Here is a 26,693-nt window from a genome sequence, read left to right as displayed (position 1 = left end):
ATTCTGTCTTGATATATCATGTATTGCTAGAAATTTTATTTCATTTTGTCATCTAATTCCTTGGCTCATCTTTTCTGTAGCAACTGGTTATACATTCTCTTAATGAGTATTTAGTTGCAATTTCTCACCTTTAATTTATAATTTTATGTATTGCAACGTTATTTCTGTGCTTCCTAGTCTACTTAAATGTTTACCTACATCATCTTTTCTAAACATTGACTGGCATTTTTATTATTATTTGTGACTGGTATTTTACCGATAATTTTTATGTACCTAGTTCTCATGTCCTGTCTCCATCTGCCAACTTTGTGCGTACTTTGTGCTTTCTTTACTCTAGTATCTCAAGTTCTGTCACAGGCTGTCAATTGACATCTTTTGTTTTAATATAGGCAGTTATCATAATAAACTCTTAGAAGTGGTTTTGATGTGTCTCATGTGTTTTGATAAGCTGTGCTTATGTTTCTATTTACTTCGTTATTTTTAAATCTTCCTTCTGATCTCTTATTTGGTGCACAGGTCATACAGGAGCTAATTATTTAATATCTCCATTTTTTTTTACTTTTCCAAATTTTCCCTCCTATTTTTATTTCTAATTTTATACCAAGGTGGTTGGGAAAGACACTTGAAGGGCTTGAGGAACAGCCTAGTGGTTAAAGAACTGTTGGATCTTCTAGAAAACCCAAGTGTGGTTCAGAACTTGATCTTGTCACTTATAAATCAAATATGCCTCCTTAGCTCTTTGTCAACCTTCCCCCTTCTCCTCTTTCTCCTCCTCCTTCAGTCTTTGAGCCTCCAAGGTTTTTCATCTCTTTGTTGAATTTCTCATTTTTTCATTTATTGCTTACTTGATTTTGTTTAGTTGTTCTGTTCCATAAGTTTTTGAAGGATATTTACTATACTTTATCTGCCCAATATGTGATTCTTCATTTTATTTTGTTCTTTTTATTGTGTTATAAGTACATGATTCTTTGTGTGACTTGTAATGTTTGCTTTAGTTTCTGCCCATCTGAAGAAACAATTCTACCAACATTTATGGGTTGGTTTTGGATTGGAAAAATCTACATCAGACTGTTTCTTAGACATCTCTAGCTACCCTATATATCAAATTCTATTATCAAGTTATGTGTTATATATGCACAGTTTTTTAGTTACCCTGTGTTAAATAGATCCCCATTTCTTGAGGATAAATTGATACCATATTTTTTTTTCATTTACTCCCATGTCCAACATGTTTCCTTGATTATCCATGTAAAGTCATTGTTCTGATGGTTGTGAAATTAAAGAAATAGGATCCTCTTGCTAAACTGTCTTTGTGAACAATTCTACTCTATGATTCTGGGCAGGAGAGTTGGCCGAATCCCCAGACATGGCTGCCCCTAGCATCCTAGGGTGTGCTCTCTCTTGATGGTTTTAGTTCATAATCAAGTCCTTGAAAGTAAGTCTGGAGCTTTGATAGCCCATGGTACCTTCATTCAGACTGGTAGGCACAGAGACTGGATTATAAAGGATACAACTTGGTATCTTATGCTGAGATGGGTCTGCAGCATAGACCCACAGAGTTAGACCTAGAGTCTAAGGCTGTTTGCCTGGCCTGGGACTGCCACAGGCTGGATCCTAGAACCATTAAGAAAGCTTCAACTCTGGGAGCATGGAATTTATTATTTTCTTTAATTTCTAGGTTTTAGCGATTTGTCTAAATAGCTGCTTAAATATTCTAGTAATATTTGACTTTAAGTATTGTATTTTTATTTCAATTTGTATGGTTTTGCTACAGACATTGGTGCCCTTTCATGTAAAGTTCTCTATATTTGATGTAGTTAAGTCCTGATAAACTGAACTATGTCGAATATATATTTAACACATATAACATACAGAACATTGTGATCAACACTGTAAGCTACCCCTCATGAGAACTTCAGCTGTTGACACAAAACAGTGTCATACTTCACAGTATTCGCCCAAAAAAGTACGTTTTTAAAAGTAATATCATATATATATATGTATGTATATATATATATATATATATATATTGATCTGGGAAGAGAGTATATGGGGGAGTGGAGGGAGGGAGGGAGAAGTGTGGTTGGGATGTAATATGGGACAGACGAATGTCAGAGATGTCATATATATATATGATATATAATATATATAACATCACATATATAGCAATAATATATATTACTCAAAAGATCTACAATAAAATTTACTTATGTTTAACTAACTCAAAGGGTTTTAGTCAAATTTGTTATGAGAAGCCAAATCTTTTAAGTTCAGACTTCATTTTAGAGACCCTGGCCTAAGTTTGAACTTAGGTAAACTAACAGGCTCATACATAGCATTAGTTTCCTAGTTGAGCTCCTCAACAAAACCTAAGCCTAGTTCCAGTCTCTAGGCTAATCCCCAACAAGACCATCATCTCCATGTTACTCCCTCAACAAACCTGCACCCCCAGGTTACAAGGCCATTCCCTGCCTAACAACCACCAATGCAGAGGGGAGCAGAAATTAAATCTATGATATGACTCCCAGCACCAACCAATCATGTTAAAGGCTGCAGTAGCTTTCCAATCAGGTGCTTGCACACTTAACTTGCTCCCCCACCTACTTGCTACTTACTATAAAGCCTTGCCCCAATAGACATTCGGGGCTCCCCCTACCAAAACCGTCCTGCGTGACAGTGGTACGTTAGAGGGGGCAACTAGATCGAAATAGAATAAAGACTCTGCTGGGTTACATCAGATTGGCTCCTGTCTGTTTTGGGGGGAATCACTAACATTTCCCTGGCACTACAGTTACTATAGGCATTCATCCATGTATCTCTGCAATTTCTGTATGTGTTTTGAAATTTTGGATTATAAGAAAGTGTTTAGGGATGAATAATCTAAGAGAATCTGATGTTTAGATTTATTTAGTATGTGTTCTTCAATGAATTTCTATGCTCTCTCTCCCAAGCCTGGAAAAGATATGTATTAGTAGCGTAAAAAACACTGAATCATAGTGTTCATTACCTGTGCGTTTCTGTACCAATTAGAGTATATGAACCTCAGAAACTCTGGTGACATTGGACCATGACAAAAATGAAACAAACACAAGCCTTCTGAAATACGAGATGTTTTTCTTCCACAGATCTCCTCCCATTTGTCTTCTTGACATCTTTCTCTGTGAGTGGATAGCTTTTAAAATGTTTTTCTTCTCTTTTCTTTTTTTTAAAACTTTTATTCATCTTTCATACATTGCATACATATACTTTTCCTTCCCTTCACTCCCCCAGATCAATTCTCCTCTGTGTTCCTTGGGGGGAAAAATAAGAGCAGGCCTCCCAGGGATATTCACTGAGCATGGCCTAACAAGACACAACAGGACTAAGTACAAACCCTAATATCATGGCTGGACATGGCAAGCCTGTAAGAGGAAAAGGGTTCCAAGCAGAGGCAAAAGAGTCAGAGATACCCCTCTCTCCCATTGTTGGGAGTCCCACAAGAACATCAAGCTACACAACCATAAGGTATATGGGAGGACCTAGCTCATAGGGTCCATGTTTACTCTTCAGTTTCTATGAGCCCCTATAAAGCCCCTATAATCTGAGCCTCATCAGATTACCTGGTTAGTTGATTCTGTGGTTTTAATGATCTCCTCAACCTCTCTGGCTCCTAAAATCCCTCCTCCCCGTCTTCTGCAGGGTTCCCCTGACACCACCTAGTCTTTGTCTGTGGACCTCTGCATCTGCTCCCATCAGTTGCCAGATGATATCCTTCTGAGGACAACTGGGCTAGCGATAGAACTATGAGTACAGTAGCATGTCATTAGGAATCATTTCATGGATTTTTTTCCCAATTTTGTTTGGTTCTATTCTGGGTCTCAGGTTGTCCAGCCTCTGGTTCCTGGTCATATGGGCATTGTCAGAAGTGGGCTCTCTCTCATGGTGTGGGCCATAAGTTGTACCTGTCATCGGTTGGCCACTCCCACAAGTTCTGTGCCTCCATTGTCCTAGCACATCTTGAAGGCAGGGCAGAATGTGTGTTAAAGGTTTTGTGGCTGGATTGATGTCCCAGTCCTACTGCTAGGTACCTTTCCTGGTTATGGAAGATGGGTAGTTCTGACTTACAGCCCTTTAGTAATGGAGATTACTAGGAGACTTTGTGCTAGTGTCATTCTCATAGATTCCAAGGAGTTTCTCCTGCACTAGATTTCTACGTCAGCCTTTTATGCCTCCTAATTCCAGTCATCTCTCCCAGTACTCACTCCCTCCGTTCCCCAACCGGATCTCATTTGTTCCCATCCCTATCCTCCCCCACTCCACCCATGAAATCTATTCTATTTTCCCTTTCTAGGGAGATCCATGTGTCCTCCATCTTGACTCCTCATTACTTAGCCTCTTTGGGTCTATGGATTGTAGCATGATTGTCCTTTACTTAACAGCTAATGTCCACTTATAAGTGAATACATATTATGTTTGTCTTTCTGGGTCTGGGCAGGCAAATGGATGGACCTAGATCAGCATTTCTTTTCTTTAATAATGGAAATGCTTGAAGATCTCTGGGTGGCTTCTTTAGTGGATATGAAAATATAGCCCTAAGGTACAGGGATGGGCTCCTTCCCTCTGTGATCAAACCTGAGCCTTCATACACACTACTGTTTTTAGTTTCCTATATGGTTACTATTCTGGAGCTGAGCTTTTAGTTAGAGATAGTCATAATGGAAACTCATCAGATTACCTATATTACCCTAAAAATCACCCTTAGAGTTCATCAGCATCAAATGAGGACCTCAAAATCCCGAATAAGCCATTATTTGAGAACTAATGAAAATGTATTGTGACTCCTAAAACAAAGCCCATGTTATGAATATTTATTATGTAAAGAATACCTTTTTCATCCAAATTAACTTGCTTTTCTTTGTTTACTCTTGAGTTAAGAACAGGCTCCATTTTATCCAGAGGAACAGAAGGACTCTCTCAGGTACGAAGAGCTAGCCTTGAATGAGGTGCTCCTTCAGAATTCAGCCTCTTAAGTCTGAGAGTGGGAACGGAGACAGCTGGGCTAAAGATGGGGGAACAACCAGAGAAAACCCTGGAGAAATCAGACTCTCTTGGGGAGGAGTGGAAAGCAACACTGTCTCCCTAGTCCAGGAAGGAGGAAGCCGCTTCCACAGCAAGCTGTTGAGAGGGAAATGGAAGCAAAGCCAGTGCCATTTAAATTCCATATATGGTCATCAAACACAGAAAGAAAAAAGCACACCACAGTTTCATCTCATTTTATTTATTTTGTGACTTCATTTAAATTTAAATTCTTATCTCATTCACCGCCTTGTGCAGAGGGACAAGCAGGATTGTAGTTGCTCCCTAGAAAGTACTGGGTAAGCTTGTCAGGATTACAGTACATCCCTTCCCCATGCATTTTTCCTGGGGCCTTTGTTCTTCTGGGTTTTGTTTTGCTTTTTTTGTTTGTTTGTCTTTATTTTGCTTGCTTATCTTACCATCATGCTGCAAATCACTCCTGCTGACGAATTGAATTCTTAAGTACCAGTTCTTAACCTTGACTTTGTGTCAAATTTGTGGACACAGAACAAAAAAAACAAACAAAAAACACTTCATGCCTCATCTTAGATATTCTTTATTAAGCAGAACATGTGATCTGAGTGATCTATATGGAAGACTGATGTCTGACCAAAGCAAAAAATCATTGTCTTAAACAACTAACTAATGTTGTTTACCGTCCAATGAGAACCCTTTAAACTTGTGCTCCACATGTTCCAGACCGCACAGTCCTGGTTTTATCATGTATGCCCCTGTGATAATGAAGTCACTCCCACAGTCCCCTCTGGCTTCCTAGATTGCTGTGAGTCCTAACCTCCCTAAAGAGAGGAGAAAGTTGTATCCACCTTTACATTCTTTAATTTAAAAAGAAGGAGGAGGAGGAGGGGGAGGAGGAGGAGGAGAGGAGAGGAAGAAGAAGAAGAAGAAGAAGAAGAAGAAGAAGAAGAAGAAGAAGAAGAAGAAGAAGAAGAAGAAGCTGCTTTATGAAAACAGAAAAAATATTGTTATTCTAGGCTGACCAAAATTAGGTTTTTGCTATTTGCCAATTTCTAGCAGGCCACATTCCTCAAAAAACTCTGTGCTCACATTTCTTTCTAAGACTTATTTAATATAGCAGTGATTCTAGAATATTAGTGCATGCATGCCAGCATTATCTGAGATGCTTGTTAAAGACCTTAATCCCTAAGTCTTGGTCCAAATCAGTTGATGATCTATACATACTATGAAATCACAGTTGACAACATGCTTGACTGTCAAGGTGAGGCAGCTTTGGGTGAAGCCTGGCCTCCAAGCCTCTGTGATCCTTCCTGTCACTGGGGACTGGCCTGTGCAATCCGAGTGGTATGAAAGACACATATGAATGCATCTTGTACAGAGACACAATAGGTTGCTGAGTGAGTCATGGACGATTCCAGACAAAGCATGAAGACTAACAGGACTTAAAGTATAACTGTGAAGAAAAGGTGGACAAGATTATGAAGCATTTCATAATGCATTTGAAGGGGTGTGGTTGAATACCAAATGGAGAAAGAATTGTTTTGCAATCTTTCACTTACTTTAAACACCAACAGGACTGAATGGATTCATTCCAGTTAAAGCTGAGAGTTTATACGATGACGATTGCGTTAGCTACATCTTCCTACATTTAAAGTAAAGCAGATCCCAAAATCTCCCTATCCTGTGTGATGACAGGTTCTGTGAGGGTGCCATATTGTCCTTTTAGAGTTGGTGGCAGGGTGCTGTATACATTTTGAATGGAATGTAACAGACAGTAGCTCTGTGTCCATCTGGGACAAGCAAAAATCAAACATTACTGACATTCACTGCATAGACCATACCCAGGTATCTTCACTGTAATTTCCACTTTAGCATTTTTCTTCTTGGTCTTAGTGACAGTGAATATTGGCTACTCTATCCCTCTCTCCGGCTGTTACCTAGGCGGCTGTAAATAGTTTGGGTTTTTAAACTTTATTCCGGTCTCGGTCCAATTAGTTAGCATCATTTGAGTCAGTCACATGGATAGGTACCAAGTTGCCCAACTTAGCATATGGCACAGGAAGGATAAGTGATAGAAGAAGAACGTGAAGTTAAATTGCAAGGAGTCCCTTGCTCACAAAGAACCTTTGAGAACTGATTCACAGACCATCACCTCTGTGCTATAATGTTGTTGTCAATTTGTCCCAAGCTGGAACCACTTGGAACGGAGGGAGCTTCAACAGAGGAATGGCCTCCCTCAAATTGGGCCACCGTCTATGTGTCTGTAGGGTGTGCCCTTGATTAATGATGGGTAGGGGAAGGGGGCGCCCCACAGCAGACAGTGCCACCCTAGGCAGTTAGCCCTTGTATAAGCAGGCAAGCCTAGCAAACCAGTAAGCTGCATTCTCCCATTTGTTTCTGCTTTAAGCTCTTGCTGTGGCTTGCCCCAATAATGTTCTGTCACATATAAGAAAAAACAATTGCTTTCCGTCAGGGTGTTTGATCACAGCAGCAGAGAAATAAACAAGGACAACCTCTAAAGAAGTTACTTAGATTCAAAGTTAGAAAAAGGTCCTTGATAACAAAAAGCCACTGGGGTGCTGGAGAGATGGCTCAGTGCATAAAAGAACTGTATTGCTCTTGTAGAGAACCTGGGTTCAATTTCCACCTCTCACTTATGGTACTTCACAACCACCCACATCTCTTGCTTTGGGAGGATTTAAGGCCTCCACAGTCTCCTGTGTTTACATGTGCATATACCCAAATACATGTAAATAAAACATAATTTTATAAAGGTGCTTCTTTATTTTTTATTTTGTCTCCCACACAGGAACAATAGATCACTCCGTATAATTAGCAAACAAAGGGAAGGACAAGATAAAAGAAGTGTATTCTGTGTTGTATGTGTATAACTTGTGGGATTTGCCGAAGACAAGGATTTTAAGTGGAAATAATAGTGAAATCTAGACAGGTGACTTGTAGGTGACCTTATGCATTTGAAATTCACCTCTGAGCAAAAATACATACCTCAGCACAATTTATTAATATAGATTAGACAAGTGGATTGCTGCAATTATAATTTTTCTACAAATATTTTATTCTCTATGGGAGAATGCTTGTAGTCTTTGTTTAAATACCGTATTCTGAGCAGGCATCAGCTTCAAATAGGTGCCCACAATGATTTGTCCTGAAACTGTGATTCAAGCTGCACGTCGCTGATGGCTGGAGGAGTGTCAGCTTCTTTGGGCCACAGGATTCTATTAAGTGCCTTAGAAGAGGTCACCTAATCTATTGAAGGGGCCTAAAAGATGGAAGGCTCTTCCAAATACACGCATCTCCTTTACTTTTTAACAACAGGATCAACGATCTAGGAATATTATTTCAGCTTCCTGGGAAAAGGTAGGTAAAAGTCCCGGGCAGAGGGCAGGCAATTATCTCCTCGCATTGTGTTAGGGAGCGTTTTCACCCAGCTGATAAATTACTTCCAGCTGTTGGCACCAATTTTCTCCTCATCGTGGCAGGAGCAAGAGACCCTGGTAAACGCTGAGGAGCAGTGCGAGCCGCTGATTAAATCCTAGATGCAGCTGGAGGCCAGAGTCAAGGAGTTATCTGGGCGGGCGGGTGGAGGAAGAAGAGGAGATAAATTCTGAGCTGACTGCCAGGGGGCGGAAACTGGAAGATGAATGTTCTGAGTTGAAAAAGGAAATCAATGACCTGGAAACAATATTGGCGAAGTCAGAGAAGGAGAAGTGTGCCGCGGAGCACAAGGTACTTTTTCTGGGGCGTTAGGAAGACAGGAAGACGAAGATGCCTGGATTCTTCGCTCCGATCAGGTGTGGGTATCAGAAGGACTTTGTTAAGCTAATTAATACAGTAGCCTGCAATTTTACAGTGACAGGAGCCAGAACCCGAGCAAAGTAAAAGGTCTGGTGAGCTGTATCTCTACTTAGAGTTCCCGTTTGAATGGATGGAGCCCCATTTAATCTACCAAATGAACTACTACTGACCTTGCAAACCAACAGGGCAAAACAGTTTTATTGGACCTGTAAGAACCCCAACCCTCAGGCGGAACTCAGGGAACCTGGTGGGGGAGCTGGCAGAATGACTGGAGGAGCGGAGTGAGATTGCAACCCCATTAGAAGAACAACATAGGCTGGCCTGACCACCCCGTTCTTCTCCCAGAGTCTAGACCACCAACCAAGGAGTGTACCTGGAGGGATCCATGGCTCCAGATACACATGTCGCAAAGAATGGCCTTGCCTGACAGCAACTGGAGGGGAAGCCCTTGGTTCTGGGGAAGCTTGATGCCCCAGCACAGGGGGATGGTGGGGCGGGAGACGGTGGGTGGGTGGGGGAGCATCCTCATCTAGGCAAAGGGGAGAATGGAGGGCGGATGTGGGATGGAGGGGCTGGTGGAGGGGTAACCGGGAAGTGGGATATCATTTGAGATGTAAATGAATGGAATTATTAATAAATAAAATAAAATCACAGAAATACAAAGAACGAACACGATGCCCTTTGCTGGAAGGTGCTCTGAGATGTGTTTGAACTTACAGCTTACCAAATTTAACCTCCCTTCATTCCAGGTAAGGCAGTGACTTTCAACCTTCCTAACGCTGGGACTCTAGTACAGTTCCTCCTGCTGTGGAATGTAACCCCCAATTATAAAATTTTTCATTGCTATTTCATAAGTATAACTTTTCGACTGTTAGGAATCGTAATCTGATACAGGGCCCTGCAGGTTGAGAACTACCTTCACTTGAGCTGTGGTTTTAGTGTTTGCACCGACACGTGCATTGGCTTTATTGAGGAGTCTGAATGAAGCATTTGATAAGCAACTAATCTCCAAGATGAAACTAATTCAGCAGGTGATTAAACGGTAGGACTTCGTGTTGCTCCCTAGGGGACAGATAGCTAGCTTCTAGCTTGCCTGTGCTGTCTGTTGGAACCCTCCCTTTACTGCCAGGCTCTGGGGACACCGAGGCATGACATGATCAGCATATTCCCCCTGGATACATAAAGGAATGGATACTTAAAGGAATGTGAACTTACCTTTACTGATAAAGTTATTGTTCTTTTGAGTTTTATTGACCAGAATATTCCATTTTCTCACCATGACAGATAATGGATCTTTATTTTTTTTTTTGTCAGTGTAAGAAAAGTGAATTTAGAGTTTGGAAAAGTATGTCAGGAGCTTGGCTAAATGGTCATTGATGACATTAGATATCTCATGAGTATTTTGAGCTATGAGAGAGAGCGAGAGATGTCCTTGGTGCTACACCAGCTTTCCAGGGCTGGCTCTGATTTGTCGTCTTCCCGCAGGTGAGGAACCTGACTGAGGAGGTGCAGTCTCTACATGAGGACGTCAGTAAACTCACCAGAGCCGTGCAGGCTGCTCAGGAGGCCCAGCAGCAGACCCAGGAGCATCTGCACATAGAGGAGGAGAAACTCAGCAACGTGAGCAAAGTAAATCAGAAGCTCAGCCAGCAAGTTGATGCGGTGAGCAGGAGCGGGCTGTCTGTCTGTCTGTCTGTCTGTCTGTCTGTGTATCTGTCTGTCTGCGTGTCTCCATGAATATATGCAGTGAGCATCAGTGGGCTGGATGGTAGTCGGTCTTCATAATACACGACTCACAATATTTTTTCTTTTTTATGACATAATGCCTACACATCTTTATGGAGGTCCAGTGCGTTTTCTTTATTCACTGCGTGTGCACACTGTGCAAACGAAGGCAGCAGCAGTGCCCAGTTCTTCATACGTATGCCATTTGTATGTACTGAGAGTTTTGAGCTTGTACTTTTCTTGTCATCTTGAAGTACCGCTTGTTTAATCTCCAAGCGTCCTGGTGCTACTATAGGAAAATGGTAAAAATAAAAATGCCCTCGACTGAACATCTTTCTTTCCTCGTGCCTCTCTCTATCTTTCCCAGTCTGTAGCAATCACTATTCTAGCTCCTTCTTTTTTTTTTTTTTTTTTTTTGGTTCTTTTTTCGGAGCTGGGGACCGAACCCAGGGCCTTGCGCTTCCTAGGTAAGCGCTCTACCACTGAGCTAAATCCCCAGCCCCTCTAGCTCCTTCTTTTATCAGACAATTGGATCCCCAAACATAGAGAACAAAAGTCGAAATTAACAAACCGAAATGCCGGAGACTGAGAAGTCTACAGAGCAAGGGGAATGAATTGGTGGAACGGTAGTTCCACAACACTTGCGAACATATGCTGCTGGCTTTTCTGGTCCTGGCTTATTTCACCCAACATAACGCTATCCAGCTCCATTTGTCTGGCTATAATAGGATTTTATTCCTTTTATGGGTAAATAGTATTCATTCCATCCTTTATGAATCCTGGCCTATCTTTATTCTCATCTACTATGGACATCTGCCCTGGTTATATATTTCAGCAACTGAGAATAGTGCTATAGTAACATGGGAATGTAACTTTGGGGTCCTTTGGATATATACCCAGTAGTGGAATTGTTGAATTTTATTACATATTTATTTTGCAGAATTTACATATGTATGCATATATACATGTACATTCTTTTCTGCAGAATGCCCATTCTGAATTCCATAATGGCAATATGAATTTACATTCCCCTCACTGTGTATAACAGAGTCTCCTTTTGTCCACATCCTTGCCAGCATTTGTTACTTTTGTCTTCATAATGATATTCATCCTCACTATGATGAGATGATATCTCATTATAGTTTTGATTTGCATTTTCATGGTGATTAGTAATATGGAGCATTTTTTCACATTCTTGTGGGCCATTGTGTGTCGTCTTCTGAGAAGTGTCTGTTTAGTTTAATTGTACTTTCCCACATGGGCTCAGCCTTTTTAGTGTCTTTTGTGTTCTGGATAAACTGTAGGTGTTGTCTTAGTTCTCTTATTTTCCTTGCTATACAGGACTTCTCAATTTCATGCAATCCCATTTGTTAATTTTGACTTTTGTTCCCTGTGTTTAAGGGGTCCAATCAATCTAACACACACACACACACACACACACACAAATACACAAATACACACACGTATGCAGACACACACACAAATACATACACATACACAAATACACACACATAAACACATGTATGCAGACACACACACAAATACATACACATACATACACGCACACACACACACACACACACACAATGAATACAAAAACAAAAAAAACCACCATTTCCCACACATTATCTTGAAATGTTTTAACAATATTGTAGTCCCCAATTTTACATTCAGGGTTTGATAGATTTTGAGTGGATTCTTTTGTATGTCGAATGGGAAGGATCAAGTGACATTCTTCTGAGTGTGTCTAATTTGTTTTATGGCATTACTTACTAAAGAGTTGAGCATCTCTCCACTCTGTTCTCGGTCTCTGTGTCAAAGGTCATTTGGCTGTGTGGATGAGGGTCAGTTTCTGGTGTGTTTGTATGCCAGGAGCATCTTCTTTGGGTCTTTGTAGCTTCACCTTATGCTTTGAAGTTGGAATTAGCATAATTCCTCTCTCTATCCCATGTACATACATACCTCATCGTTCCATTGGCTGCTTTTCAAACTGCTTCCATATGAAGGTCAAAATTGTTTTTCTATTTCCACTAAGAAAGTCATTGGTATTTTGATGGGAATTACACCAAGTGTATAGATCTCTCTGTTAATACAGTCGTTTTGACAGTATTATTACATTCTATGAACATGAAATCCTATTCCAACTTTCTGTGCTCTTCCCTAAGGGTTTTGTAGATGTCTTAGGTATGTATGGGTGTGTATACAAGTATATGTAGATGTGTTCATGTGGAAAGAGGAGGGCACATGTATACATGTTGTTTGCATGTAGTGGTCAGAAGCAAGCTCAAGTGTTGCTCTTGAGGAAATCCAGTGTTATTTATTTTAAGATGAGCTCTCTCGCTAGCCTAGAATTCATCAACTAGACTAGGCTTCCTGGCTTGTCTCTCAACACCCACTCTCCCCCAGGGCTCGGAGCACGTGTGTGGCACATTTGCCTTTCTTTTTTCTAATTAACCTGGGTTCTGGGGTTTGGGCTGAAGTCCTCCTCCTTGTACAGAAAACTCTTTAAGCACTGAGCTTCCGCCCAGATCCTTCTATCTTATAAATTCCTTGGTAGAGTTATTTTACTTCTTTAGCTAAATGTATACCTAAATATTTATTTTATTGAGCTATTATGGGTAGCATTGTTTTAAGATTTTTTAATCAGGGTATTATTTTTTTGCTTTTACAAACCTTCTTTGTAGGTTAATTTTATATCCTGCGATCTTAATGAATGAGTTTAAAACTTCTGACAGCTTAGTGATGATATTTAGGTTTACAGCCAATAAAATCAAATACTTTTCCATTTTCCATTCCTCCTCCTTCTTTCTCCCGTCTAGTTGTTCTTGCTAATACCTCCAGCAATGCTTTAAATAAAATTAATGACAGTGACATCATTATCTTATCTCTAACCCAGAGAGAAACAGTGTCTGCCTTCCCTCATTTAGTAAAGCACTGTGAGTTTCTCATTGATACCTAAGGATGTTGAGAAATGTTCAGTTCATACCTGTCTTTGAGGCTTTAAAATAATTTGTGAGTGGATGTTAGGTCTTACTGCTTTTTAAATTTTGCTTTGTGTTATTTTCAATGGATCAACAGTGATCACACACTTTTGGACCTCGATCTTGTTCTTGTGTGGTACTGTCCTTAGCTACTGACTGCTGTTGACCCATCCCTGAGTCTCTGGGCTGGCCTCACTCAGCTGTGGCATGTAATCCTGGTGTGTTGCCAAGTACTAGCGCTCCACGGATACCATTTCACCTACACTCATCGAGAATATAAATCACTGGCTTTCTGTCTTTTTGGTATCTGTGTGTGGTTTACTCTTTAGGTAATGCTGACCAAAAGGAGTTTGGACGGCTTCTCTTCACTGCAGTATTCTGGAGCTCTTTCAGAATTAGAACTAATCCTAGAGAATCCCTCAGTAAAGCCATCAGGTGATGGGATAAATTTTTTTTTTTTATTAACTTGAGTATTTCTTATATACATTTCGAGTGTTATTCCCTTTCCCGGTTTCCGGGCAAACATCCCCCTCCCCCCTCCCCTTCCTTATGGGTGTTCCCCTCCCAACCCTCCCCCCATTGCCGCCCTCCCCCCATAGACTAGTTCACTGGGGGTTCAGTCTTAGCAGGACCCAGAGCTTCCCCTTCCACTGGTGCTCTTACTAGGATATTCATTGCTACCTATGGGGTCAGAGTCCAGGGTCAGTCCATGTATAGTCTTTAGGTAGTGGCTTAGTACCTGAAAGCTCTGGTTGCTTGGCATTGTTGTACTTTTGGGGTCTCGAGTCCCTTCAAGCTCTTCCAGTTCTTTCTCTGATTCCTTCAATAGGGGACCTATTCTCAGTTCAGTGGTTTGCTGCTGGCATTCGCCTCTATATTTGCTGTATTCTGGCTGTGTCTCTCAGGAGCGATCTACATCTGGCTCCTGTCGGTCTGCACTTCTTTGCTTCATCCATCTTGTCTAATTGGGTGGCTGTATATGTATGGGCCACATGTGGGGCAGGCTCTGAATGGGTGTTCCTTCAGTCTCTGTTTTAATCTTTGCCTCTCCCTTCCCTGCCAAGGGTATTCTTTTTCCTCATTTAAAGAAGGAGTGAAGCATTCACATTTTGATCATCCGTCTTGAGTTTCGTTTGTTCTAGGGATCTAGGGTAATTCAAGCATTTGGGCTAATAGCCACTTATCAATGAGTGCATACCATGTATGTCTTTCTGTGATTGGGTTAGCTCACTCAGGATGATATTTTCCAGTTCCAACCATTTGCCTACGAATTTCATAAACTCGTTGTTTTTGATAGCTGAGTAATATTCCATTGTGTAGATGTACCACATTTTCTGTATCCATTCCTCTGTTGAAGGGCATCTGGGTTCTTTCCATTTTCTGGCTATTATAAATAAGGCTGCGATGAACATAGTGGAGCATGTGTCTCTTTTATATGTTGAGGCATCTTTTGGGTATATGCCCAAGAGAGGTATAGCTGGATCCTCAGGCAGTTCAATGTCCAATTTTCTGAGGAACCTCCAGACTGATTTCCAGAATGGTTTTACCAGTCTGCAATCCCACCAACAATGGAGGAGTGTTCCTCTTTCTCCACATCCTCGCCAGCATCTGCTGTCACCTGAGTTTTTGATCTTAGCCAATCGCACTGGTGTGAGGTGAAATCTCAGGGTTGTTTTGATTTGCATTTCCCTTATGACTAAAGATGTTGAACATTTCTTTAGGTGTTTCTCCGCCATTCGGCATTCCTCAGCTGTGAATTCTTTGTTTAGCTCTGAACCCCATTTTTTAATAGGGTTATTTGTTTCCCTGCGGTCTAACTTCTTGAGTTCTTTGTATATTTTGGATATAAGGCTTCTATCTGTTGTAGGATTGGTAAAGATCTTTTCCCAATCTGTTGGTTGCCGTTTTGTCCTAACCACAGTGTCCTTTGCCTTACAGAAGCTTTGCAGTTTTATGAGATCCCATTTGTCGATTCTTGATCTTAGAGCATAAGCCATTGGTGTTTTGTTCAGGAAATTTTTTCCAGTGCCCATGTGTTCCAGATGCTTCCCTAGTTTTTCTTCTATTAGTTTGAGTGTGTCTGGTTTGATGTGGAGGTCCTTGATCCACTTGGACTTAAGCTTTGTACAGGGTGATAAGCATGGATCGATCTGCATTCTTCTACATGTTGCCCTCCAGTTGAACCAGCACCATTTGCTGAAAATGCTATCTTTTTTCCATTTGATGGTTTTGGCTCCTTTGTCAAAAATCAAGTGACCATAGGTGTGTGGGTTCATTTCTGGGTCTTCAATTCTATTCCATTGGTCTATCTGTCTGTCTCTGTACCAATACCATGCAGTTTTTATCACTATTGCTCTGTAATACTGCTTGAGTTCAGGGATAGTGATTCCCCCTGAAGTCCTTTTATTGTTGAGGATAGCTTTAGCTATCCTGGGTTTTTTGTTATTCCAGATGAATTTGCAAATTGTTCTGTCTAACTCTTTGAAGAATTGGATTGGTATTTTGATGGGGATTGCATTGAATCTGTAGATTGCTTTTGGTAAAATGGCCATTTTTACTATATTAATCCTGCCAATCCATGAGCATGGGAGATCTTTCCATCTTCTGAGGTCTTCTTCAATTTCTTTCTTCAGTGTCTTGAAGTTCTTATTGTACAGATCTTTTACTTGCTTGGTTAAAGTCACACCGAGGTACTTTATATTATTTGGGTCTATTATGAAGGGTGTCGTTTCCCTAATTTCTTTCTCGGCTTGTTTCTCTTTTGTATAGAGGAAGGCAACTGATTTATTTGAGTTAATTTTATACCCAGCCACTTTGCTGAAGTTGTTTATCAGCTTTAGTAGTTCTCTGGTGGAACTTTTGGGATCACTTAAATATACTATCATGTCATCTGCAAATAGTGATATTTTGACCTCTTCTTTTCCGATCTGTATCCCTTTGATCTCCTTTTGTTGTCTGATTGCTCTGGCTAGAACTTCAAGAACTATATTGAATAAGTAGGGAGAGAGTGGGCAGCCTTGTCTAGTCCCTGATTTTAGTGGGATTGCTTCAAGTTTCTCTCCATTTAGTTTAATGTTAGCAACTGGTTTGCTGTATATGGCTTTTACTATGTTTAGGTATGGGCCTTGAATTCCTATTCTTTCCAGGACTTTTATCATGAAGGGGTGTTGAATTTTGTCAAATGCTTTCTCAGCATCTAATGAAATGATCATGTGGTTCTGTTCTTTCAGTTTGTTTATATAATGGATCACGTTGATGGTTTTCCGTATATTAAACCATCCCTGCATGCCTGGGATGAAGCCTACTTGATCATGATGGATGATTGTTTTGATGTGCTCTTGAATTCGGTTTGCCAGAATTTTATTGAGTATTTTTGCGTCGATATTCATAAGGGAAATTGGTCTGAAGTTCTCTTTCTTTGTTGTGTCTTTGTGTGGTTTAGGTATAAGAGTAATTGTGGCTTCGTAGAAGGAATTCGGTAGGGCTCCATCTGTTTCAATTTTGTGGAATAGTTTGGATAATATTGGTATGAGGTCTTCTATGAAGGTTTGATAGAATTCTGCACTAAACCCGTCTGGACCTGGGCTCTTTTTGGTTGGGAGACCTTTAATGACTGCTTCTATTTCCTTAGGAGTTATGGGGTTGTTTAACTGGTTTATCTGTTCCTGATTTAACTTCGATACCTGGTATCTGTCTAGGAAATTGTCCATTTCCTGAAGATTTTCAAATTTTGTTGAATATAGGTTTTTATAGTAAGATCTGATGGTTTTTTGAATTTCCTCCGAATCTGTAGTTATGTCTCCCTTTTCATTTCTGATTTTGTTAATTTGGACACACTCTCTGTGTCCTCTCGTTAGTCTGGCTAAGGGTTTATCTATCTTGTTGATTTTCTCAAAGAACCAACTTTTGGTTCTGTTGATTCTTTCTATGGTCCTTTTTGTTTCTACTTGGTTGATTTCAGCTCTGAGTTTGATTATTTCCTGCCTTCTACTCCTCCTGGGTGTATTTGCTTCTTTTTGTTCTAGAGCTTTTAGGTGTGCTGTCAAGCTGCTGACATATGCTCTTTCCTGTTTCTTTCTGCAGGCACTCAGAGCTATGAGTTTTCCTCTTAGCACAGCTTTCATTGTGTCCCATAAGTTTGAGTATGTTGTATCTTCATTTTCATTAAATTCTAAAAAGTTTTTAATTTCTTTCTTTATTTCTTCCTTGACCAGGTTATCATTGAGTAGAGCATTGTTCAATTTCCACGTATATGTGGGCATTCTTCCCTTATTATTATTGAAGACCAGTTTTAGGCCGTGGTGGTCCGATAGCACGCATGGGATTATTTCTATCTTTCTGTACCTGTTGAGGCCCGTTTTTTGACCAATTATATGGTCAATTTTGGAGAAAGTACCATGAGGAGCTGAGAAGAAGGTATATCCTTTTGCTTTAGGATAGAATGTTCTATAAATATCCGTTAAGTCCATTTGGCTCATGACTTCTCTTAGTCTGTCTACATCACTGTTTAATTTCTGTTTCCATGATCTGTCCATTGATGAGAGTGGGGTGTTGAAATCTCCCACTATTATTGTGTGAGGTGCAATGTGTGTTTTGAGCTTTAGTAAGGTTTCTTTTACGTATGTAGGTGCCCTTGTATTTGGGGCATAGATATTTAGGATTGAGAGTTCATCTTGGTTGATTTTTCCTTTGATGAATATGAAGTGTCCTTCCTTATCTTTTTTGATGACTTTTAGTTGGAAATTGATTTTATTTGATATTAGAATGGCTACTCCAGCTTGCTTCTTCTGACCATTTGCTTGGAAAGTTGTTTTCCAGCCTTTCACTCTGAGGTAGTGTCTGTCTTTGTCTCTGAGGTGTGTTTCCTGTAGGCAGCAGAATGCAGGGTCCTCGTTGCGTATCCAGTTTGTTAATCTATGTCTTTTTATTGGGGAGTTGAGGCTATTGATATTGAGAGATATTAAGGAATAGTGATTATTGCTTCCCGTTATATTCATATTTGGATGTGAGGTTATGTTTGTGTGCTTTCATTCTCTTTGTTTTGTTGCCAAGACGATTAGTTTCTTGCTTCTTCTAGGGTATAGCTTGCCTCCTTATGTTGGGCTTTACCATTTATTATCCTTTGTAGTGCTGGATTTGTAGAAAGATATTGTGTAAATTTGGTTTTGTCATGGAATATCTTGGTTTCTCCATCAATGTTAATTGAGAGTTTTGCTGGATACAGTAACCTGGGCTGGCATTCGTGTTCTCTTAGTGTCTGTATGACATCAGTCCAGGATCTTCTGGCCTTCATAGTTTCTGGCGAGAAGTCTGGTGTGATTCTGATAGGTCTCCCTTTATATGTTACTTGACCTTTTTCCCTTACTGCTTTTAATATTCTTTCTTTATTTTGTGCGTTTGGTGTTTTGACAATTATGTGACGGGAGGTGTTTCTTTTCTGGTCCAATCTATTTGGAGTTCTGTAGGCTTCTTGTATGTCTATGGGTATCTCTTTTTTTAGGTTAGGGAAGTTTTCTTCTATGATTTTGTTGAAGATATTTACTGGTCCTTTGAGCTGGGAGTCTTCACTCTCTTCTATACCTATTATCCTTAGGTTTGATCTTCTCATTGAGTCCTGAATTTCCTGTATGATTTGGACCAGTAGCTTTTTCCGCTTTACATTATCTTTGACAGTTGAGTCAATGATTTCTATGGAATCTTCTGCTCCTGAGATTCTCTCTTCCATCTCTTGTATTCTGTTGGTGAAGCTTGTATCTACAGCTCCTTGTCTCTTCTTTTGGTTTTCTATATCCAGGGTTGTTTCCATGTGTTCTTTCTTGATTGCTTCTATTTCCATTTTTAATTCCTTCAACTGTTTGATTGTGTTTTCCTGGAATTCTTTCAGGGATTTTTGCGATTCCTCTCTGTAGGCTTTTACTTGTTTATTAATGTTTTCCTGTGCTTCCCTAAGTGTGTTCATGTCTTTCTTGAAGTCCTCCAGCATCATGATCAAATATGATTTTGAAACTAGATCTTGCTTTTCTGGTGTGTTTGGATATTCCATGTTTGTTTTGGTGGGAGAATTGGGCTCCGATGATGGCATGTAGTCTTGGTTTCTGTTGCTTGGGTTCCTGCGCTTGCCTCTCGCCATCAGATTATCTCTAGTGTTACTTTGTTCTGCTGTTTCTGACAGTGGCTAGACTGTCCTATAAGCCTGTGTGTCAGGAGTGCTGTAGACCTGTTTTCCTTTCTTTCAGTCAGTTATGGGGACAGAGTGTTCTGCTTTCGGGCGTGTAGTTTTTCCTCTCTACAGGTCTTCAGCTGTTCCTGTGGGCCTGTGTCTTGAGGTCACCAGGCAGCTTTCTTGCAGCAGAAAATTTGGTCTTACCTGTGGTCCCGAGGCTCAGGTTTGCTCGTGGGGTGCTGCCCAGGGGCTCTCTGCAGGGGCAGCAACCAGGAAGACCTGTGCCGCCCCTTCCGGGAGCTTCAGTGCACCAGGGTTCCAGATGGTCTTTGGCTTTTTCCTCTGGCGTCCGAGATGTGTGTGCAGGGAGCAGTCTCTTCTGGTTTCCCAGGCTTGTCTGCCTCTCTGAAGGTTTAGCTCTCCCTCCCACGGGATTTGGGTGCAGAGAACTGTTTATCCGGTCTGTTTCCTTCAGGGTCCGGCGGGGTCCTGCCGCTCCTGGGCCCTCCCCCACGGGAGCCCAGAGGCCTTATACAGTTTCCTCTTGGGCCAGGGATGTGGGCAGGGGTGAGCAGTGTTGGTGGTCTCTTCCGCTCTGCAGCCTCAGGAGTGCCCACCTGACCAGGCGGTTGGGTTTCTCTCTCACAGGGTCTGGGAGCAGAGAGCTGCTGCGGGCCGGGATCCGCGGGTGGGGGACTTCCGGTAAACACAGAACGTGCTGGGTCCTAGAGAAATTCTGCTTCCATGTGTCCCAAGCTCACCAGGCAGCTTTCTTGCAGCAGAAAATTTGGTCTTACCTGTAGTCCCGAGGCTCAGGTTTGCTCGTGGGGTGCTGCCCAGGGGATCTCTGCAGCGGCAGCAACCAGGAAGACCTGTGCCGCCCCTTCCGGGAGCTTCAGTGCACCAGGGTTCCAGATGGTCTTTGGCTTTTTCCTCTGGCGTCCGAGATGTGTGTGCAGGGAGCAGTCTCTTCTGGTTTCCCAGGCTTGTCTGCCTCTCTGAAGGTTTAGCTCTCCCTCCCACGGGATTTGGGTGCAGAGAACTGTTTATCCGGTCTGTTTCCTTCAGGGTCCGGCGGGGTCCTGCCGCTCCTGAGCCCTCCCCCACGGGAGCCCAGAGGCCTTATACAGTTTCCTCTTGGGCCAGGGATGTGGGCAGGGGTGAGCTGTGTTGGTGGTCTCTTCCGCTCTGCAGCCTCAGGAGTGCCCACCTGACCAGGCGGTTGGGTTTCTCTCTCACCGGGTCTGGGAGCAGAGCGGGATAAATTTTTTAAAGGCAGAATATTTTAGCATATTGTTTGAGCACCATGGCAGTTTTCATTTCTCGGAGCTGGGGACCGAACCCAGGGCCTTGTGTTCGCTAGGCAAGCGCTCTACCGCTGAGCTAAATCCCCAACCATCATTTCTATTTTGTATTTCTGTTATAATTCTATTATAACTCCTGTGTTTTTTCTTTTCCTTTTTTTTTTCATAGTTAATCCAACTCAATGTTTGTCAATTTTTTTTTGGATCATTTCAAAACAGCAACATTTTTGTAATTCTGATCTCTCATATAATCTTTGGTTCTGCTTTTATTTGTGTCTCGCTCCTTATTTTTTTTTCTTTGTTTGTTTGTTTATTACACTGTCCTGCTAACTTGTGGGTTGGCTTGTTCACATTTGTTCACATTTTACTAATGTCTTGAGGTACATGGTTATTATATCTATTTAGTACCTTTCTGTAGTGATCACGTGTGTTTATTGCTGTAAACTTCCTTCTCACAGGTGCCTTGGCAATGTCCCACAGTTATATTACATTATTATTTATTATTATTTTTACAAGGTTTAAACATCATTTTTAAGTCAGTTATCTACTAATAATTTGGGAGCATATTATTCATTCTCATGTATTTGTATATTTATTGTTTTTGTTGTGTAATTTTATTTTGTTGTAGTGTGAGGAGATATATAATATGAGATTATTTTAAAAAACTGACTTACAGAGAGGCAGGAACAGATGCTGGTGGCCCTTCCCTGTACATGCTATGCACATAAGACTGGCATCAGCCTTAGTCCCAGGGTGAGCCAGTGCCTCCTGGGCATGGACAGCATAAGAACCTTGAACTGGAGACAGACTGAGTGGGCTATGGACGTGGACCAGGGCTGTGTTAACTATGGACAGAGACAATGAAGAGCCAGGCTAGCAGTAGACAATCTGGAGGAAGTGCAAACAGTTCTGGGGTCTGAAGCTGAGAATCTCCTGAGCACTTCTCCCTCCTTATCGCCTCATTCATTTGGCTGCGATAAAAAGCTAGAACAGACTTGGCAATTCATGAAAACAGAACTGTGTGCTCCAGTTCTGGAAAATGAGAACTCCTAGATCCAAGCACTGGTATGTGTGATTCTCTGACGCAAGCCCATGTCATCTTTCATACATTGACATCTTCCTACCGCATCCTTATAGAGTAGAAAGACTAGGGTCTTATACCTGAGCCTCTGTCTATCTTATTTACTGACAAAGTCCCACCTTCTAGCATCTTGAGGGTTAAGATATCAACATAAAAATTTTGGGAGAAACAATCATCTGTGAATCATCTGATTTCAGGCTTTACATATATCTTTCAGAAATTCTCCCTTCATAAAATTTTATGTCTTTCCTGACAAGAAGTTCTGTTATGTCTTCTAGATTATTTAATTACTGAATAGGAAACATATCAACAAACAAAAAAATACTATAACTGCTATCTAACTTCATTATAAACTTTTAGGAGTTGGTGTCATTAATCTAGAAACTGGGCTGTTCTAACCAATATGGTAGGGTATAAGAACATGGCATGCTATAATCCAGATGGTACCAAGATGAGAGAGTGGATGTGCATGTGTTTTGTGGTCCTTGAAAGGACCAGCGATGCTGGAGGGGTTTCAAGTACTCATGGATAATCCTGTGGAGACAGATTTCCTGGTGTTGTTCCAGGAGTGTAGAATGTACAAAGAACATTTTTATGTCTCATGAAGAAATACCCTTTAAGTAAATGGACCACCCCTAAAAAGAGCTTCCAATAAAGAGACAAGCTGCCTCTCCCTGCAAGTGATCAATCAGGAGCAAACAGGACACGTTTTATTGGTTCTCTCTCTATGATATTATATATTATAATCCATAATCTTTAAAAATTTCATCCATCACCGATTTCTTGATTATTTTTAATGCATGGATATGTGTGGGGTTGTTTGTTTCAAAATGCTTTTGTAACTCTGCATTGTTAACAGAATCTGGTACTTTCCATTTTTCTGATAGAAAGTGGTTGATGTGAGCGCCTTTGGTGTATAAAATCTACCTATTTATTTAATTAAGTAGCCTTTTGTTTTGGCAGTTGGAAGGTGACTTTGAGTGGAAGAGGAAAACAGAATGGGATGTGAAAGGGAGAAGCTCAAGCTGGAGGATGCCAAGAGGGCACTGAGAAGCTGGAGAGCAGCTGAGCAGGGCAGCTGAGGAAGTGAGCACCTTTTAACAGCCAAGGTTATTCTGGGAAATCTTAACACTGAGAGGAACAGTGCTCTCATTTCATTTAGCAACAGGTTCCTAGGCCAGATATCTCAAGACCCAACAGAGTGACCAGAAACCTGGAGAATAGAGAGTTTTTATTTGATGGACTTTATTATAACCACTGCCAAAACAGGATTATAGATAATCTAGAGGATAGGCAGAAAGTGTCCCCTGAGCAGGTAAGAAGGGAGGAGCAGGGCATATGAGAAGTGAGCTTTAGGAATTTGAAGTCAATGACGTCAATGCCATAAAATGCAAAATACATTAGCTTTCATGTGAAGATTGATGGACACTTTCAACCCTTAAATACTTCTTTGCCATCCATAGCTTTGTTAGCCCCAATACAGCTGATTTTATAATTTAGTTTAGAAACATTAAACCTTAAACCTAAAGCAGGACATGATAACAAATAAATTTCATTTTCAGCTAATCGAGGTTCTTCTGATCCCGAGGTACTGAGGGGAAGGTGGCTTCTTCTGTGGTTTAGTTCAAGCAGCCAGTGAAATAGATTTTCTTACCTTGTCCCTTTGTCTTCCTCTAATTCGATTTCTTTTTGACCACTAAGGATTTACAACTCATTTGTATTAAACTGAAGAAGGGAAATAATTAACTCTGAGCATGAGATGCAGTCAGGTTAAAGCTCGGAGCGCACTGATAATTGGGGTCTGCAGTAAAATGGAAGGCTGTGTAGTGAGCAACGAATATTGAGTTTGTGGTATTTTCAGTTGTGTGGATGTTTCACCATCGGACCTGCTGGCAGTGAGGCTTTACAGGTGTTATCCTAGGAGACCATTGAACTTGGGATGTGTTTGGAAGAGACAAAATAGAGTAATGGAACAGCGCAAGCCACTCACAAAAGGACAAATGCCTCATGATGTGAAGTGTCCAGAATAATAAAGTACAGAAATAAAATCATATAATTTCTGGGGGCTAGGAGGAGTGATTGTCCAATGGGTATAATGTTTCAGATATGGAGGATGATTACGCTCTAGAGAGTTGCTGTATGGCAGCGGGTGTAGTTGATAGTTCTGCACTGTGCACTTAAATATAGTCAAAGAGTAGATCTTATGTTTGCCATGAGATCTGCTCTCGGTGAGACTTCACTGGTGTTTTACCAGAAAGCTATTACATTTGGTATATGTTTAAAACAGTTAAAAATAAAAATGAACAGAAATCATGGTGATATCTCTTAGGAAATTGTCAGGTTAAGTAATCTTGAACACATCACAAGGGAGCCATAACCTAAAATGAATATACTGACACATGTGATGTCACTTTAAGAAAATATAGTTAAAGGAGAGGCAAGGTAGACAAGTGTCTACGGAAGATGTAAAAAAATACATGCTAAGAATAATGTCTATAGTATAACAAAGTCTATAGTATAATAACAACATGAACAACTCATTAGGCAGAAAGGCAAAGAACACACAAAGGGCTCATTGAGTGCAATAGCCAGTTAGAATAAAGCAATGAAATGTTAATCTGTTTTCTGAAAAGATCACATAAATGCTGACATTGTGGATGAGTATATAGGAGTCATGATCTCACATGACTATTGAAGACCCACATACCTGTGAATAATCTAGCAGTTTCCACTCCCAGAAACTACTCTGGACAGAGGCAGTATGTACATGAGCAATGTTATTTGTAAAAGTAAATGTTGGAAGGACACTGGACTTATTAATAGTAAAGTTCATAAGTAAACTACAGGATGTCTAAAAATGGAATAATACATTTAGTTCATTGTAAATGAAATAATAAGAAGGCAACATAGAAAACATCTATGAAAAATGAATTCGATACATTAGAGTTGTACATGAATAAATTTATACAATACTAGGCATATTATAAGTACAAAAAAAAAAAACTTCTTGCAGCTACATAATACTCATGATACAAACCTTTCAGCACCTGGAAGAAGAAGTCTGGAAGGATTCATACTAAATACACAAAAGAGGCTCCTCTTAGAAGAAAATGGGGTTGCAAATAATACCTACAGATGAATGTCAACATGTAAATGAAAGGATGGATTCTCCAAGTAATCAGTTCATCTGTGATTTGTTTATAGTCTGAAAATATTTAAGGAAAGTCGTTTTGTTTTTCAGAATTATAATTTTTACCCTTTTTCAGAGTCAGGAAGAATTCAGAATGTGTCAGTCAAGTTGGCCAATCAGTTATCTTGGTGGCTAAACATTGAACAGCAGCTAAGAGCTTCGTGGGGGTTAACCTGACACCTGTGCTCACCTGTATTGAGATCCGTAGATGGAGATCGGTGATTGGATAGAAAATTCTCTGCCAAGACATCCTTAGTCTAAGCCAACTGTAGACAATATGGAAAAATAACATTAATTACCAAGGTAAAGTACCCCATGGATCCGTGACCCTAGGGAAAATTACTTTTTAAGTTTAAATTTCCTTCTGAGGGTAATTAAAACTACACCACTTATTCACTGAATCCTTTCCATGAAAGAGGCAGTGAGCAGAAATCCCAAGCTGTATATTTTGCTCATTTATCTTCCTGACAACCTTTGTGCTAACATTATTAAATGCTGCTGTACGCTGGTGAGCAGAGAGCATGACCCACTGTATGCAATCAGTGTTAGCAATTTAATTTTTTGTGATTATTATTCCTTATGATTAGAAAGCAATTATCCCAAAAAATCAGTAAGTTCCAGAGCTACATGTGATTTCAAAATGGTACTTCATAGCACACAGATATTTATAATAAACATTAGGCCATCTGACTATTTCACACTATATTACCATGTGAGAAAGTAATTAAAATTATATGAAGTAAATTAAAAACATGCCTATATTCACAGTATTTACATACAACCAGATAAAAAATATTATGTTGGAGCTAAATGAGTATCTCAGCAATATTACAGTGGCTTGAAATAATTTAGAACTTCTATACTTATCTTCTGATATTACCTGAGCCAAACAAGAAAGTCGAACTCATTCTCTTATGAATATATTTTATTTTTAGACACAATATTAATCTTCAAGTGATTATCCTATTCGAAAGGCATATCTCTGAAAAATTAACTTTATACAATGTCAAAACCTCAAAAATTTCAATTTACATAAAACCCAAATTTTAATGATTTCAAAAATGTCTTTAAAAATGTCACAGTAAACCCCATTAATTTGTACAATTAATATATGTCACTAACTTTCAGTTTTTAATATCCCCACAAAATTATTTCTAAAACATATCCTGAGAATTCAATGATATTATTATTAGAAATAAATGTATCAGATCCTATGATAACTAGATGAAAAGAGATAATAGTTTTTTAGGGATAAAAGTCATACTTAACTTCCTGGTACCTTTTCAGTCATACATTACTTACATAACTGGTAAATTATTTATATGGTATAATCGAGAAAAAGGAAATTCCATCCAGAGACTGCCCCACCTATGGATCCATCCCATCTGCAGACACCAAACCC

General features: G+C 40.2%; 1 long non-coding RNA gene across 3 annotated transcripts in view; it reads left to right on the top strand.

The window, feature by feature from the left end:
* Myh15l1 (myosin, heavy chain 15 like 1) overlaps positions 1 to 26,693 on the top strand; it is a 121,682-nt gene that overhangs the window by 25,632 nt on the left and 69,357 nt on the right. For all 3 annotated transcript variants that reach the window (XR_015633746.1, XR_015633745.1, XR_015633747.1), the window contains exon 2: positions 10,333 to 10,509. This is a non-coding gene — a long non-coding RNA (myosin, heavy chain 15 like 1). The remainder of the gene's footprint in view (positions 1 to 10,332; positions 10,510 to 26,693) is intronic.

The sequence above is a fragment of the Rattus norvegicus genome, chromosome 11 (genome assembly GCF_021556685.1).
Source record: "Rattus norvegicus strain SHRSP/BbbUtx chromosome 11, alternate assembly SHRSP_T2T, whole genome shotgun sequence".
Lineage (NCBI taxonomy): Eukaryota > Metazoa > Chordata > Mammalia > Rodentia > Muridae > Rattus > Rattus norvegicus.
Note: the sequence above shows the minus strand (reverse complement) of the source record. Positions and strands in the feature narration are given on the sequence as shown.